The sequence below is a fragment of the Protopterus annectens genome, chromosome 12.part0 (assembly GCF_019279795.1).
Source record: "Protopterus annectens isolate FY-2018-M chromosome 12.part0, PAN1.0, whole genome shotgun sequence".
NCBI lineage: Eukaryota > Metazoa > Chordata > Ceratodontiformes > Protopteridae > Protopterus > Protopterus annectens.
The window spans coordinates 166,009,687-166,026,510 of record NC_056746.1 but is presented as its reverse complement, the minus strand read 5'-3'; the positions used below and the strand labels follow the sequence as shown (position 1 = coordinate 166,026,510).

Here is a 16,824-nt window from a genome sequence, read left to right as displayed (position 1 = left end):
CAGAACATTCAGAATTTGTCAACATTTTTTGTTTTAACAAAGACTTTAAGTATTGCTGATATTTGAGCATATGAAATAGACAATTTAAAGCCCTTACAGCCAAGGTAGCAGAAGAGTAAACTTTTTCTCTCCATCTGTCCAAAGCCCTAGAATCTCTATCTGAGGGGACAAGGTTTTTGGCAGAAGCAGCCTTGACTCCTTTGGGACCCTGTGAGATAGTTTCTGGGTCAGCAGCTAAAGAAATTTATGGGAGTCTGGGACCCTGTAGTATCTGTCCGGCTTAACAGGGGCAGGAGGCAAAGAGTCTGGAGACAGGCCGGACTCTGAAAAAACATCATCTACTATGTCTAGAACAGGGGGAACTGCAAGAGGTCTGTGCTGAGGAAGTAAAAGAAAGTCTCCAAGTCTTTTCTTAGAATCGGAATAATCCTGGCTCTCCCAATGGAAATGCTCCCTCATGGTATGCAGGGTTTCCCAAATGAATAGTCCTCAGGAGGAGAAGCTGACGGAATAGAATCTTCAGCATCAGAATCCTCATAGGGAGGAACAGAATATCCCTGATCAAAAAAGAGGAATCAGAGGAAATGGAAACCTGATCAGAGAAATCATACTCAGTGCCTTGCCTAGGCCTCTTATCAGGAGGGGGATGGGAAACCCTGATCTAAGTAATTAGGTCTTCGGCCATTTTGAGCATCTGTTTCTTAGGCATAGAAGTTTGTCCTGGAGAATGCTGTACTGGTTCCCTTGTCTTTAAAACTGTTTTAGACTTTGTCTTGGATGCTGAAGTAGGCTTTCTATAAAGTTGTGTAGGTCTGAAGACAGCCTCAGAAGCCGATGCCTGCTCAGCGGCTCTGGACTCATCTGAGGGATTAATTTCTGAACGGCCAATACCTTGAGTATCCAGAGGCCTGGCTGTCTCCACGTGGGAGTCGGAGGCGGCCTGTGGCTCTGAGGTAGAGGGAGTCAGGGGCTGCGAAAGCGCCTCACTGAGCACTGGCGAACCTGCGGCTGGCCTAGAAGAGGCTTTGTCGTCGGTTTTGGACCTCTCATGCTTGTCCTTGTCTTTATCCTTGCGTTTTTTTATGAATTCCAGACGTCGGTTGTTCCGATGGCATTATGTAGTTAAACCTTCTGCCAAAATAATGAAAAGCAAAACCGTACTGACGCTTAATAGTGCGTTGCTTAAATCTAACACAAAACCAACAACTAGCAACGTTGTGGTCAGGGCCTAGGCAAGGAATACAGTAAGAGTGGAAATCCTTTGAGGTATTTGCTTCCCACAAGAAATACAACTGTTAACTTTTTCTGACATCAGTCTGGAGCAAGAAAAAAGTTTCCCCAACAGGGTACTTAGCTTTATTGAGGACTTCGGATCTGAAATTCAATTTCGAAAAACTCAGGAGTCGGCCGACCGGCACTTGCGAACTGCTTTTGCTTTGGGCACCGAGTGGCAAGAAAGACTGAAAAAAATGGTCGGCTGCATCTTTTATACCCCTGGCACACTGACGTCAGGGAAGATCGACAGCAACAGACGCCAGATCAGAACTTTGGAATTCAGGCCGACTGCGGGTAGCCTACCAGCAGGATAACCCAAGTGTAATGACTGCAACAGTGAAACACGATGAACATATACAGTGCAGGCACTCCTTCAGCATTTGTTTTTAATGGACTGCAACTGTGAATGATTGCTGGTAGGGAGAAGGAAAACAAAACAGCAATGCAGACTGCCTTACATTCAGTGGGTGTGTCAGGTTAGACTTTCAAACTCTTAGATGTAATTTTGTCAAAGTTGGAAATAAAAGCAAGCAACACACAATTCACAGGCTCTGTTCATTAACATCCAACCTCCCCTTCATTTTTCAGCAACTGCACATTATATTATTGCCATTTAATATCCTCACACATTTTAAGGACAATGACAGAATGGCTTACAGACTGCATGTCTCAAATTATAGGTCAGATAAGAGAAGAATGAGCAACAAACACAAGAGAGGTAAGGCAGAGCTACATATCTGCAAGCAATACTAGTAACTGGTTGTGTGATCACTCAGTGCACTACATCCAAAATTAATAAATGTACAAATAACTGCTATATGGTTTCACATCACTGTAGATAATGTTGCAGTTGGTGGTATGCAGAATGATTTCAGTTCCTTACTGCAAAGGTGCATGTGATAAAGAGGGATAAGGCACCCTTATTGTGTTCTTGAAGGTCCATTGGAGTGAGTTGAAATCCAGAGCCATGTAGAAATGTTTCATGTGTACTAACATGTTGTAGATGGATGTCATAGGTTGATTTTCCTCATTTCAATTACTTTTCGCTTTTTTTTGGGGGGGGGGGCAGTGTGATGCACAGCTTAGTGCAAACATAGGAAACAGAAAAAATTAATGTCAGGTTTAGCTGTGCTTATCTCACTTGCACAAAGCGCAGCAGTGTGCAAACTGGACTAATGCCCACCTAGGGAGCAGACAGAATGCCTACAAACAGGATGCCTGTAAAAGGGCAAAGTTCAAAAACAATACTTTGTTGTATTTTTTGTTTTCCATCTCAACTGCGCTTAGTGGCGTTGTACGGCAGCACGGTTCCCCAACAGGTGCATCCATCGAGCACCTGTAGGCAGAACTCAAGACAGCCAAACTGGATACATTCAATTAATTCTGTTGGGCACCGCACCAACATGCTAAGCGGCATCGCATGGCAGTTAACACAGAGACCATAAAAATAACTAGGAAATTAGGTAATGTCATGTAACTAGTCCTGTAGCAGCAGGTGTAAACAGGGCTGGAGTACAGACAGTCCTTGATTCTAGTACAGGGTGTGCAACTTAGTTTTACTGTTGTGACAGTGCACATTACAGCAATGAACCGAAAAATACACAAGTGTTATCTCAGCATTCTTTTGGAACAGGTATAAGTGTATGACTTGCCATATACATGACCCTGGGTTCTAAAAGACATTCCATACACTTTTACTGTTGTTCCACTCCCCATTATATTCATGTCTCACTTATAACACTTCAGTTAGTAAGAGCTGATATGAATTATATGTATGAGGGATGAGACACCATTACTGTCTTCAGATGTATGACAGAGTATACTGTCTACTATATTTCTATTGAGTATAATTCTGCTATATGGACTTGCATGGCCTTCACAATTACACAAGACGCATACACAAGAGGATCTACATCCAATAACCTTGTCAAATCACACACAATACGGGTGTACCACAGCTCAAACTGTCACCTGTACTTGTGTACAATTCCTGAATATGTCTGAGCAGCACTTCTGTGGTAAAGATGGAAGATCAACACTGTGAAAGAAAATGTTTTGGCCCTTATGTCTAGGTTTGAATCCCGCAGTGTAAAAAGCAATTTTCCTCAGTGTATAAAGGCAAAAACAATTGTCTCAAGTCATTATATTTATGCCCGCAGTGGATGTTTGCAAACTTAATCCACCTAACAGTTAACTTCCAGTTTCCAATATACATTCCCAGCCAACATCAGTAGATACCACTCAAACTAAGCCCAAGTGTCAGATTAATGTTAAAATTTCAATTAATTCCTCCCTGCTTGTCAATGCTGCTGTCTGCTTAACATAGCGCAAGTTTGGTTGGCATCGTTGCTCATGCTTCCCCAATACCAGTAAACACGATAACTGGAACTGGCGGGAAAGCATCAGCTTCCAATGCTCTAGTCTGGCTGGGAGACATGGCTGGGATTAGAGAGAAAGGTGTACAGTTTAGGGCAAAAAGGTGGGGTTTCCAAGAGGCCAGGATATTTATTGGACTCCCGGTAAAGCACCACAGCCAAAGGCTTCTGCAGGGGACTGTTCTGGCTTTCAGTACAAGTCCCAGACATGGAACAGTGTGGACAAGGCTATAACCAGTACTACTGACATCCAACACACTGCACGGCAGTGTAGACGACATTTTAATGACCTAAACAAGTGAAAAGGGATACCCTCAACCGCTGACTGAATGAGCTTGAGACAGCAGACATCCACAGCGGTGGAAGAACGGCATTAAGAGTACTTGTAAGATTTAGAAAGTTAAACATAGGCAAGACTGGTATCCATAATGTTGTTCTGCTCTTTTCTGTTCTTTCCCCAGCTGTCACCAAATATGAGTTCAATAGGAGGGCTCATGCTGGAAAGAATACGTGCACTAAAGCCAAACAGACAAACCAAAAACAGGCAAAGGTTACTGATGGTCAATAAAGTCCGGAGAAAAACTTGGCGTGCACAAAACTTTATTCCACACTTTCATCAGGAATGACTTCTTCAGAATACAATAGCCATCAGTAACCATTGCCTGTTTTAGGAGGGCTCATGCTGCTCGAATCGAGAGACTGAGGGAAGCAAGTGGTATGTACGCAACAAAAGAGAAGTGTTATTGTAGCTTTAAAAGTTATATAGTTGCATCAAACTGAGCATGCATACCCAAAGTGTAAAAGCAAGTATGCATACATTAGTCTGTAGCACAAACCAATTGCAGGAGTCAAACATTAAACTGTAGTCAGAGGTTGTGGGTTCAATTACCACAATTTGCAACTATACAATACTGTTACTTCTTTAATATTTACATTAAATTGAAAACTCTATACCAGTGGCACACATGTTCTGCTGTAAAGTGTAATCTGTATAACTGGAACATGCATATGTGCAATGTATGCACATTTCAAGGATTACTTTTAAATCAGTAGTGTGGTGTGTACTTGTTAGGATATATACTTAAACGTAACACTTCCGATAAGACAGGTCTATATTTGTGTTAATGCACTGTATGTCACATATGATGGTACTAATTATCTTTTTTCTCTCTCACCCCAACCCTTCTCTGTTTTATTTTCTATTACGCGTTGTTAATGTCTCCATGTGTACATCTTCACTAAATACTACACAGCACGAGATAAGACAGCCCCCACTGGATCAGCCTGTCCTCACTCCACTGGCTCCAGAAACGATGCCCAGCACGTTTGGGAGCCAACCTGACAGCACTGCCTCTGCACTACCTATGCCCGTAGTTAAGTACTGCCCCAGAAAGCTTGTGCAGTGGTACCCTCCGGGTGAAGTTGAGGAGGTGATTATTTCATCACCGGCTGGGAGATGGCAGGGTTGGTGCGTAGGGTTGTGCACCGCACCACTGGTGTACGCCTATGCGAGATGGCCAGGTGCTGTCCATCATGGTCTACAGGAGGAGAAAATGTCAAGCACTCCAGCTGTTAGCTGAGTAAGGTGACAGTGATGACACTCCAGTGGGCGAGAACTAATCTCACAGTCTCCAAGCCTGATGGGCATGAGCCTGTGTTGTTCCCTCCCTCACCCCAATCACGGTGTCCCTCAACCTTGTGTGTCCTTCACCATCCCGGTCAAGTCTTGCTTGTTTGCACTTGTTCCTCACCTACCCAACTTACCTGACCCAGACATACCTACATCCCTTAACCAGTAGTCCTCTCTTTCCTAATTATAAAAAAAAAAAAAATGGTCACATGCCCCCCCCGCCCCCAAAAAAAAGTCCCAGACATAGTTCTCAATTTCGCACGTCTTCTTGACACACTTGATTCAGTCCAACTGACTATACAACATGATTATGTTGCTGTCACCCTTCTTTCTGGAGGTGACAGTCCAAATTCAACTAATTCTGCACACATGATCATTTTTTACTGTTGAAGAAATGGATAGCTATGGTTCCTACCTAACTTCCCTCCTGCACATTCCATTTTAACAACTATAATCTGGTCACAAAACAGAATCACACACATGCATAAGTAGCAGAAAAAGCAATGGATCCCTTCACTTTTTGGCATTTGCATGGAGTTTGGCATTGCTCAGCAATGCCAAGCGACAATGAGCGGTAGTACTATGCTGCACAATGTAGCTTAACCCCACTGCTCTATGCCAACACACAGCAACACATACTATAAACAAAGTCACTGCATTAGTCTTACATACACCTGAATTAGAAACCCAGAATTACCTGGCCTCGAAAAGAAATTGTGCATTTACACCTGCTACCACAGAGTCCATTAAGCAGCAGGTGTTTTTCACAAACTCAGTACTAACTCTCAGACGTTTAGCAATGCAGCTCATGTTTGTGCACTGCTTAACTATGTGCAAACTGGGAAAGGAATGGAAATGTGTACCCCGCATGCGCAAACACTTTGCCAAATGTCACGTACACCTTCTGCTTGCTGCGGTATGGAAAACTATTTATTAGTGCTGTTTACTGCCCATTTCCAGTTTATGACATGAAATTACATGTGAAAACATTAACCGAACCCCCTAACAGTATGTCACATCTACAATACAGCCATGTGTTGCTTTCCCTCCCAAGTACTACAATCCTTGTGGCTCAGTACATTTTTCACACATATCAACTACATTGTCGCCTCACAGTAAGAAGGTGTCCTGTTCTATTCTCAGCTAGAGCGTCTTGTGTGTGGAGACATGCGTGAATGGGTGTACCTTCGTTGAAGGTTGTGCGTCAGGGCCAGCAACTCGGCACATTAAAATCTACTGCCAATCATTAGCGGACTGGAGTTCTGCTGTGGCGACCCCTAACCGGGAAAAGCCAAAAGACACAACAACATCATCATTTACGCTATATAAATTAATATGTTGTCAGATATGCAATGCACATCAATCTGGTAACATGCAGAACTAGAAATAATGACCCATAAGCCTAAACAGCCTTATCTGCAAGGCTATGGAAGGAATCATCATGGATCATATCCACAGGGACATAGGTGACTTTCAACACACTTGACCTGACCCATTTTGGTTTTGTCAAGGGTAGATATTGCTTATTAAATCTAGTGGACTTCAACAATGACCCTAAAGAAAGACTTGAATGAGGGATAACAAGAATCACCACTTATGTTGATTTATCCAAGGCCGTTGACACTACCCCCATTCATGTATCACAGAGAAACTCTCCCATCTGGAGATTAACCCATACATTACTAGATGGATAGCCAACTGGCTCATCGACAAAATGCACACTATCAAAGTTGAACACTGCACCTCCACCACTAGACCAGTTACCAGTGGAATACCACAAGGATTCGTGCTGGGCCCTCAACTGTTTGGAAACGATTTCTCTGAAGGTCAGGCAAAAGTAGATGTGCTACTGCTTACCAAGTCTGCAGATGACTGCCAGATAGGCGCACTCATATATAGTCCCCCAACAATGTTAACATATTACAGAAAGGGCTGAGGCAGAAATGACTGATGCCAAACTCACAGACTGAACCTTAAAGCAAAAATGCCTCATTGCCCCCTTTGGCAATGAAGTACCACTGCTAATTATGGTATACATAGCACCCTTGTAAGCTCAAACACAGTGTTGCGAGACTTGGGAACACATGTTGACAGCAATCTATAATTCGACTGTGTGTCCATAATGGTGAGACACATTCTACATTGCGCACCTCATTAATAAGGGCATCACATCCAAAACCAGGGAGGTCGTAGCTCTGTTGTACTAGTCTGTGCCTTACCAGACACCTGTAGCAACTGGAGAAAACACAGAAGTTTGTGACCAGGAGAATCCAGGGCCTCCAAAACGTGACATACATGGAAAGAAGGAAAGACTAAAAGACCTGTCACTATACTCAGTATCATCCAGGCTGCTGAGAGGTGACCTATGCCTGGCCTACAGAGGAGTCTTACTCTGACCAACTGGAAATGCCTGACATCTGCAAATCAAATGGGACTAACATAACTTGCTCTGGGGGATCTCACCCTAGCCTGTGATATAAACAGAACATGCTGGGAAGATGGATAAATCTCTCAGTAATTGCCATTTCTCTGTAATAGGCTTCCATTGCATGTGAAGCAGTGCTCCTCAATAACCCTATTCAAGCACAACGTTGACAACTGAATGGGTGATTGTAAATTCACCCCTGGGGTGGCACCTATGGCCTTCATGAGCAGGGGCAGTCATTGCTGAACACAAAAACACTCCGCTAATAACGACCATCTAACTATGCTCAATAAGGGTACTTGTGTTTTTACACAGCTTGGTTTGTAAACACCCAAGGGCCATTAGCCTAGTAACTTACTATAAAGCTATGCAGGCCTCACAACATCTTCTCTTCAACATGTCATGTTGTCATCCACTACAAGCTGTCCTGCAGCCTTGTAAAAGTCAGATTAGTGCTGTGCAGCTAGAACAGAGTACTGAGTTCTGTAGTGTGTGTGCTTAAGTAGGGGTTCTGTTCTCAATGCAGACAAGTGTATGTGTCTGTACATGCATGCATGCGTCTAACCAGAAGAGCAGAGGTGTGTATCCTACAGTTACCGGTCCAATCCCATGGACTGACTGTATTTTAATATTTGCACATGTCTACACAGCCATTTCATGCAGGCCTCCCAACATCTTCATTCAAACATGCCCTGCTGATGTCACTTAATATAAGTTGAATTGAAGCCTTGTAAATATCATTCTTGTGCCATGGAGCTAGCGTACATTACTGACTTCTGTAGTTTCTATATTTGGGTAGGAGTTCTATTCACACTACAGTCAACTGGGGTGTGCGTATACTTGCTTGACTTTAAAGAAGGCCAAAATACAGACATTTTTGCATTTATTTGTAAACCGTGTGGCTCTTGTCACCAATCATTTGTCTGTGTTAGCCCCTCCTGTAGTATGTTATCATCATAGGTGAACCCAATGGTTGCACCTAGTATGCTAGAATCAGCAAACACTAAGCCAAAGGCCATATACTGTAGCCTGAACAGTCAAGAAAAAGATTCCAAACAGTCAAGGGCCAAGCACAGATCCCCGGGGTACACCAATGATGACAGCTCTACTGGTACAGGTTGATGATTCACCAACTTTCACAGTATGTGTTCGGTCAGTGAGCCAATTATTTACTAATAACGTAAGGTTTATTCCCCAGCTAGGACAGTTTCTCAGTGATATTGTGTTCAAACCTTAGGCCAGTTGAGGATAGCCAGTATGCACCATCTTATCTTCATCCAGGCCTATCACAAAGAATAAATGGGCTGTGGCATCACCCCAGATCGTATATCAGGTGACTCATCGCATACACATTCCTGACACGGTTGAATACACACTTCAAACAAACTCTCCACACAGACTATGTTCCTGTAGAAGGGTGTGCATCAACATGCATCCATCTAAGTTGGGGGGGGCAGCATCCAATGCATGCATATAAAGACATGCTGACTCTCATCTGTGAGGTAGGCCAACATGTCACCATGTACCTTTTCTAAATGGACATTACTGTTATCTCGGCTGTGTGCAACAGACCTATGTCATCTGTTAATGCTACATCATGTTTGTTATATCTGTTAGATGTTCTCGAAGAGGTCATTGATGACATGCATGATGACAACACTATCATCCTTTTGAGCTTAACAAGCCTAAGGCATTTGACACAAATCTACACTGGGTAGTTATCACATACCTGGGATCTAAATATGTTGACGTGTATGAAGTGACCTATATTTCAAGTCAGGACATCAGGGCTGTCTGCTAGGCCCTTTCCTGTCCATTAAGTGACAGACATCACATACAATCTGTGTCCAAACAGCTGTCTGAAGGACTACAGTTTATAGGCAATCATTGACTCCAACTGTAATATTAGCATAATGCAGACCATATCAACACACCAAAGACTGCTGCCACAGCCATGACGGCACCTACAATGACACAAAAACATGGGGAGGGGGATTGGTTACATCAGGGAAACAAACCCAAGTATAATGCAGACATCACACCCTATAATCAGACAAATAGGTATGTGACTTGTGTCCTGGGATAGATAAGTGGAATGTCCACCAGCATGTGGTCACACTGCTGACTAATCCCAACACAACTACTGAGTATGTGAAGGACATCCACATCAGAGGCTGTAACACTTCTATAGCTCACAGCCTTCATCACACTAATAATTGAGTACAATGCACCATTCTTCATGTACCTCCCTATACATCTTCCACTGACATGTAACTGAAATGTACCACCTTTATCATAGTGAGCTTCAACACTTCTTATTGGCCATACCTAGGTATTGTTTTTGTAGCATAAACAATAATGTGTGATGGTGCAGAAACCCCAAATTGTTACACCAGATGCATGTGTGCTACCTGTTCCAGTGATGCACACAGTACATACATAGCAGTTTGACAAAATTAATGGCATGGGTAATATTCATGACAGTGTGGATGATCGATGTTTCGGAATATCGAAATTTCGAAACAAATCCAAACCCCCCCCCCCCAACAATTAAAAATTTTCTGCAGCCCCCCCCCCCACACCCAGCTACTTAAATATTCCAACTCCGAGATCGCACTAGAGAGAGAAAAAGGGAAATCTCCCATTCAGCACTATATGCAGATCTCTGTTCAAAATGTCGGAATTCTGAAAGTTCGATCATATGGTCTCAGCCATAAGAAATATACGATCTTTCAGGATTTCGGAATTGTGAAATGTTTATATATATATATATATATATATATATATATATACACACAGCATATATATATATATATATATATATATATATATATATATATATATATATATATGTATGTACATATATATATATATATATATATATATATATATATATGTATGTACATATATATATATATAAAATGTGTGTGTGTGCTATACACAGCAGTATATATATATATATTTATATGTGCTATGCACAGCAGTCAACTAGCCTGTATTAATGCTGCATTCAGGTATAGCAGTGTCCCTCCTAACACCTCCAGCAAATGTTACAGTGCCAGGACAGTGTGCGTGATTACCCTTAGAATACGGACGTCATAATAGTTGTCCACGTGTCTTTGTGCAGAATCATCTCTGATCACTGTAAATCACATACATTATGTCAAAAACATTGGACTACTGGTGGTATTATTCTGGTATTGTCCATGATTGTACTTCTTTTAATGCTGCTGGAGACCTCTACTGAGAATACTCTTATATTCAAGCAAATCAGTTGCACAACTTCATAATATGCACCGCACCCCAACTGTATGTAACATCCTTGACGGATGTCTTCTGGATTGTTCATGTAAGGATGCTTACCTCAGACATCTTTCCCATTATGTCACCTTTTGTGACAGTCACAACACTTTCACTGTGCAGTTCTTACTGTACCATACTGATTTGTGATTGGTATTGCTGCTATAACAGTCTTCCATTGAGATGCCCTCTTCTGCTATATATTAGGTTGTTTCAACTGTCCTCTTTCTGTGTTCATTCCTGCAATTCATGGGTGTGCACCTATTCAATACACTCACTTCTCCCCTGAGTATTTATTTTACATGGCAGTCTATGCATCTTTGCAGATCATTTACAAAACTTCTGCACAGAATGCCAGGAATGGGATTTCGCAATACTCTGCACTGTACACACTGTCCTGTACTGTGTTTGGACCATATACATAACTCTCATACCTCTCGAATATTAATATTTTCACAGAATGTCTAGTTTTTGCCTTATATATCTTTTGGTGTGTTCCTTATCAAAGTTGTGGTTTTCTGCTATATCACTGGGATAATCTCAGGACTGATGTCACTCAACACATTTGAGATTCAGACTTCCAATCCTTCAGAAAATACATCTTCAGACAAACCCCTTGTTCTAGCAGATTTATAAAGAGCAAGAATGTCAAATCTGTCCCTATTTCTGGGTCATTGTCCACCATTATGTTGGCTTTTGTCCAAAAGTCTTGCACTAAGAGACTGAGAGCTATGAAAACCATTATCTGTTAAGCCCTGGTAATCACTGCGGTATTCTGTGCAAAAACCACATACCTTCAGTGCTCAGACTTGCACAGGAGTGCTACGCATACTCACTTACACGGTTTCCTGGCCAGCAACACTGTTGCTAGCCACAAAACCTTACTTATTTGTGATTTAATGCAGTGCATGGCATGAATATGCAAAGAGTGCTGCTGCACCCCATGCACACATGTAAACTCTGTGTAGGCTTTGTCCAGCTGGAGAAAGATAATGCAGTTTCATCCTATCTCCAGAGCTTCCGGACATGTGATAACCAAGATAGCTTTTATTTTTTTCTTCTTTTAATCTTGCATAGATTTGATCATCCTACAGAAACACTGTTTAAATTATGTCATCATAACAAACTATTTACATTAGGTATAAACAAAATGTAAAAATGTTTTCAAAGAATAAAACCACAAAGCCTGTTATAACAGTCCTGACACCTCTGCAAATCTTGCCTCACAGGCTTCCTTCACAAAAAAAAATACTCTTACAATGCAATGCAACTTGGTACTGACATGCATTCCATTCTGAGAGGGCTAACAAAAACAACCTGTATAGTTATTTCAACACAGACAACAACTCAGTCCACAAACTGCCTGTCAAGAGAACTATAACTTACCTTGACATCTGGAAGAATGACAGTGACCATGACACACACTGCTCAGATAATACTTATCAACTTGTGCAGTCTTCCTTTTGGCTGCAATACCAAAATGTTGCACCACCAACAAGTCAGCTAGTGGCATAGCTCAAGTTTACACCTTACTTGCTACAGAATCAACCAGGACCCAAAAGCCATCTGTCAAAGGAAGGGCCATGCTAATAATGATCTCTACCTAGCACACAAAGGATTTCAATATTTACCATAGATACGGATTCACGTGTCCAAACCTTATGAAATATATCCATTTTTTCACTTACACACCCAAACAATTGGTTTTCATCAGTTAAACTGAGCTCATGCTGTCACTAGAGATCCAAGAATCAGCAAAGGTTAGCTTTAACCAATGCTCGTGAAACTCCGCTAAGTGTCTTAAAAGATTTTGGTGAACTCTCAGGAACTTAGCCAAGTATCTATCTATTTTACTTGTTAAAGTAGCCACGACCTAGGCCAAGCAGGCAAAATATAGCTGTGTAAAATGCACTTGCCTTTAACAGCAGATGTTCGAATTCTTCATGCAGCAGTAGTCTATGGGGTGTATCCTACCACAGATATAACTGGAATGCTTCCAAAGGCTTTCATTTCCTCCTACACTGTCAATCTGGCTGCTTACAGGCTTAGCCCTTTTAGGAAGGAGATACATAAACAACCAGCGTGACTAAAAATCTTCAGGATTTTCTTGCCCTGCAACAAAAATAAGGGGAACACATCCTGAACACACACACAGACATAAAAAAAAAAAAAAAACAATTTTATATCCAAGTAAAACTATTTCCAAAAAGGAGGAGGATGGAGTGTGGCTACTGCAGCAGTGAGCGATTCAAACATCTACTGTTAAAAGCAAGTACAACTTTACACAACTGCATGATGTTCATCGTGCTTACTGCTACAGTAGCCTATGGGTAGATTATCACAGCTTTAGACAACCCTGAAGAAAGGAAGGATATGGGTTCAAGAGTCCCTGGAGAAAGGTCCTTAACAAAACCAGCTTGTAGTGCTTTGTAAATGTATATACAGAGGATCACATTGCTGCCTTTAGAATGCTTCTAGAGTCAACCTCTTCTAGTATGCCATTGTAGACGCTAAGGCTCTTGCAGAGCATGCCTTAACACTGGCTGGAATGGATTTTCCATGGTGAGAGTAATAAAAATAAATAAATAGAAGGCAACCAGCTGGAAATAATGCATTTAGACATGGGTTTACCTTTTTTTAGTCCTAGAATAAAAAATAAATAGCTGGTTAGCTTTCCAAAAGGACTCTGTTCTATCAAGAGAGTAACAGGGTTGCCCAAACACATCTAACCTCTCTCTCATAACTTCATAGGTAAATACTAGGCTAACCGCCCATGCGTGCCATTTTAAGCCTAGCCAATTTTACTTTTTCTCCTCAAAAAAACCTACCCTATTTGGTTACAGATTGGCTTTACCCTTTCAATGGTCGAGAATTACATAATCCCGACTAAGCAGAACTGTAGATAATTTGAGGGGATACAGGTGTAAGAATAAAGCATTTTGGGAGGTACATCTGTCCATAAGTAGTACAGAGGGCAGTCCTTCAAAATTCTAAATTTTCTTCTTCTCATCCAGAGACATAAGCTGCCCTTGAAAATAGACAGGGATGAACTTTGTTTTATGTGGATGGGAAGCCTGCTCCATATTAGTGGAATCCTGTGCAAAATACACCTGCCCCTTCAAACCATTCTGTTGATGTTGCAGAAGTTGTTTAGATCATTAGACCGAATATTTCTGATGCCATCTGGCTTGCTGATGTACAGTAAATCCATCAGTAATGGGTCAGAGGATGTCTTGCATGCCAAACACAGGTCACCTCTTAACAGTATGTAGGATACAGTAGAGAGAGGCTTTGAGTCTTTCCTTTTAGGACATGTTGCTTAGGCCTTGTATTCTTTTAGTAAGGTATCTCTGTCGGCATTCCAATTCTTGCGTGTGACTGGGCAAATACTTGCCAAAGTGGGCATTATACTCAATGACTGGCCTAATGAGGGTCGAGTAAAGTGGGACAGTGGCATCTCTTTATCTAGACACAACTCCTTTATTTACAAGCTGTGCAATATAAAAGGAATTTCTTACAACAGATGCATGCTGGTCAAAAGTTAGGTCACTGCCCATACAAGTTCCCAATTCTCAACCAAATGGGTCAACTCTTTGGGGTGTATTGTTAATGTGGTAGCTCCCCAGGGTAGATGACTTCCAAAAGGATACAAAAATGCATTTTTTGTCATTTAGTTTCAGACCATGATTTTGACACCAGTGGAGTCAAACCTTCCTATGGGATGGGAGTTCCAAAATGGCTGCACACTGAGTAACAGCTTGTTTTTTGCGCTCCCAGTGTGAAAACTGGAACTCAGCAGAAAAGAGCAGTAGGCTTGTGTTTATGGATGAACTTCAGTAACTGGCTAGTAAGTAAACTGCCTGGATGACAGGAATAAAGAAATACAGAAAACTTGGAAAAAAATCAGCTACAAAAAGTGAGGAAGAAATACTGAGCAGGGAGAGTTCTGCAGCAGTTCAGCAAAAAGTAATGCAACCTTCATACATGACATCCAATAATCTACAGGATGACACAGGACAACTGCATACTGACCTGGTTAAACACCAACTTTAAGAAAACACTTTCCTTTCTTAATAATACTGTATCTGTGTTGCATGGTTTTCTTTGCATGCTATTTTTGGGTGTAATGGGGATTGTAAACAGGTGATGTTAAGTTGTCAATCTCGCCTTCATTCTTGCTTGATGGGTTCGGAGCCGATCCTCGGCTCCGACTCGGCACTTGCTTTAGCTCGAGAACTCCTTTTACCAGCTCAAGGCAGCCCCATATCCCATGATGCAAGGCAGTAAGTACCCAGATCTCGTTTGCCGCTTCGCTTGGGAGGTCTTCTTTTTACCAGCTCCTGGTAAGTTGTTCACATTTGTGATATTTAAGCCCCTTTTTTAGTCTAAAACTCTTGTATTGATAGTTTAAATTTATTTTTCTACCCTTTCTGACAGAAATTCCCTGTCTCCTTAAATTTTTGTTAGTCAATTTTTTCCCTATCCCATCCCCCCCCTGTTAGGGTGTGTGTGTTGGTTTTTTATAAAATACCTCTTGGTATTTTGTTTAAGTTAATTTTGACTGGTGTGTGTGTGTGTTGTGTTTTTCGGCACCATGTCAAAGGAGAGGGTCTCAGGTTTTAAGAAGTGTGACTCGTGCTGTCAGAAGATGTCTCTGACAGACGGTCACACTTCTTGCCTGTATTGTCTGGGCCCTCTTCACCTGCAGGACTCCTGTGCTATTTGTCACTCCTTCAGCCAGAGAGTCCTGCAGGAGAGACGTAATAAGTTGATTCTTAGGGGCCTTCTTGCCGGAGGGCTCTCCGCCAAGTCGGCTCCACCAAAATCAACAAAACCTGCCAAGGCCCAGGCTTCTGTATCTAAGCCTGCGGCCTCGGCCCGACTGCATTGAGTCGAGATCGGCTCCGCTGGAGCCGATTCTGGCTTGACAGCTTTCGGCACCGATGGCTATCGGTGCCGAATCTGTATTGTCACTTCGATGTCGGCTCCGATCGGTTCCGACACCCATGTGGCACAGGCATCGGTGTCGGCCCGATCGGCTCCGACACCGTTACTTTGGTGGCTGTATCGGCTCGCTGGAGCCGATACATCGAGACGTTCTGTCGGCTCCGAGAAGTCGGCGCCGACAGGATCTGTAGTATCGGCTCCGATGGCTCATTCCCGGAAGAGGGCGGGGTCTCCTTCCTTGGGGCCGATACTTTCGGCTCCGGCTTCACCTCTTCTATCGGAACGGAGCCATCGGAGCCGATCTTCAAGGTCATCCAGGTTGTGAGATCATGACCTAGAGAGAGTGGTCAGTAGATTACTCAAGTCACAGGTACTGGCCCAAATGTTACACAGTCCGTCTCAGCAGACGACTGTTGGTCCACACCCCGTTACAGTTCCTCCTTCAACTCTACCCCAGAGCTTGGAGTTGGAGTCTTCGGGCATGGTTACTGCTACGGCTGGAGGACGGATACCCCCTTCTGTTCCTTCAGCCTCTACTCTTATCTCCTCTTCCTTAGAGGGATTCGGTGGTCGGGCTTCCATGGTCTCCTCCGTGGCGGTGAGTGGCATCGGACCCTTGTCCGAGCCCGCTCTTCCCCTTGGAGCCTCGGCCTTGGTGAGCTCGGCTCCGACATCTGCCTCGGAGACTTCCCTTTCGGTGGTCCCTGGAGCTCCTAGCTCTTCGGAGCGGGTTCTTTCGGACCTGCCTGGGAGGGGAGCATTCGAGGTGATGAAGAGTGTACTGGCCACTGGTATCAGTCAGCAGTCTGTTCCCGTAGCTCCTCCCTCTATAGTACCTGTTGACATCTCTGCCACTTCTCTTGCTACAGGAC

The 16,824-nt window shown here is 42.8% G+C and overlaps 1 protein-coding gene across 5 annotated transcripts in view; it reads right to left on the bottom strand.

The window, feature by feature from the left end:
* TSC2 (TSC complex subunit 2) overlaps window positions 1-16,824 on the bottom strand; it is a 3,048,576-nt gene that overhangs the window by 2,300,616 nt on the left and 731,136 nt on the right. The window lies entirely within an intron of this gene.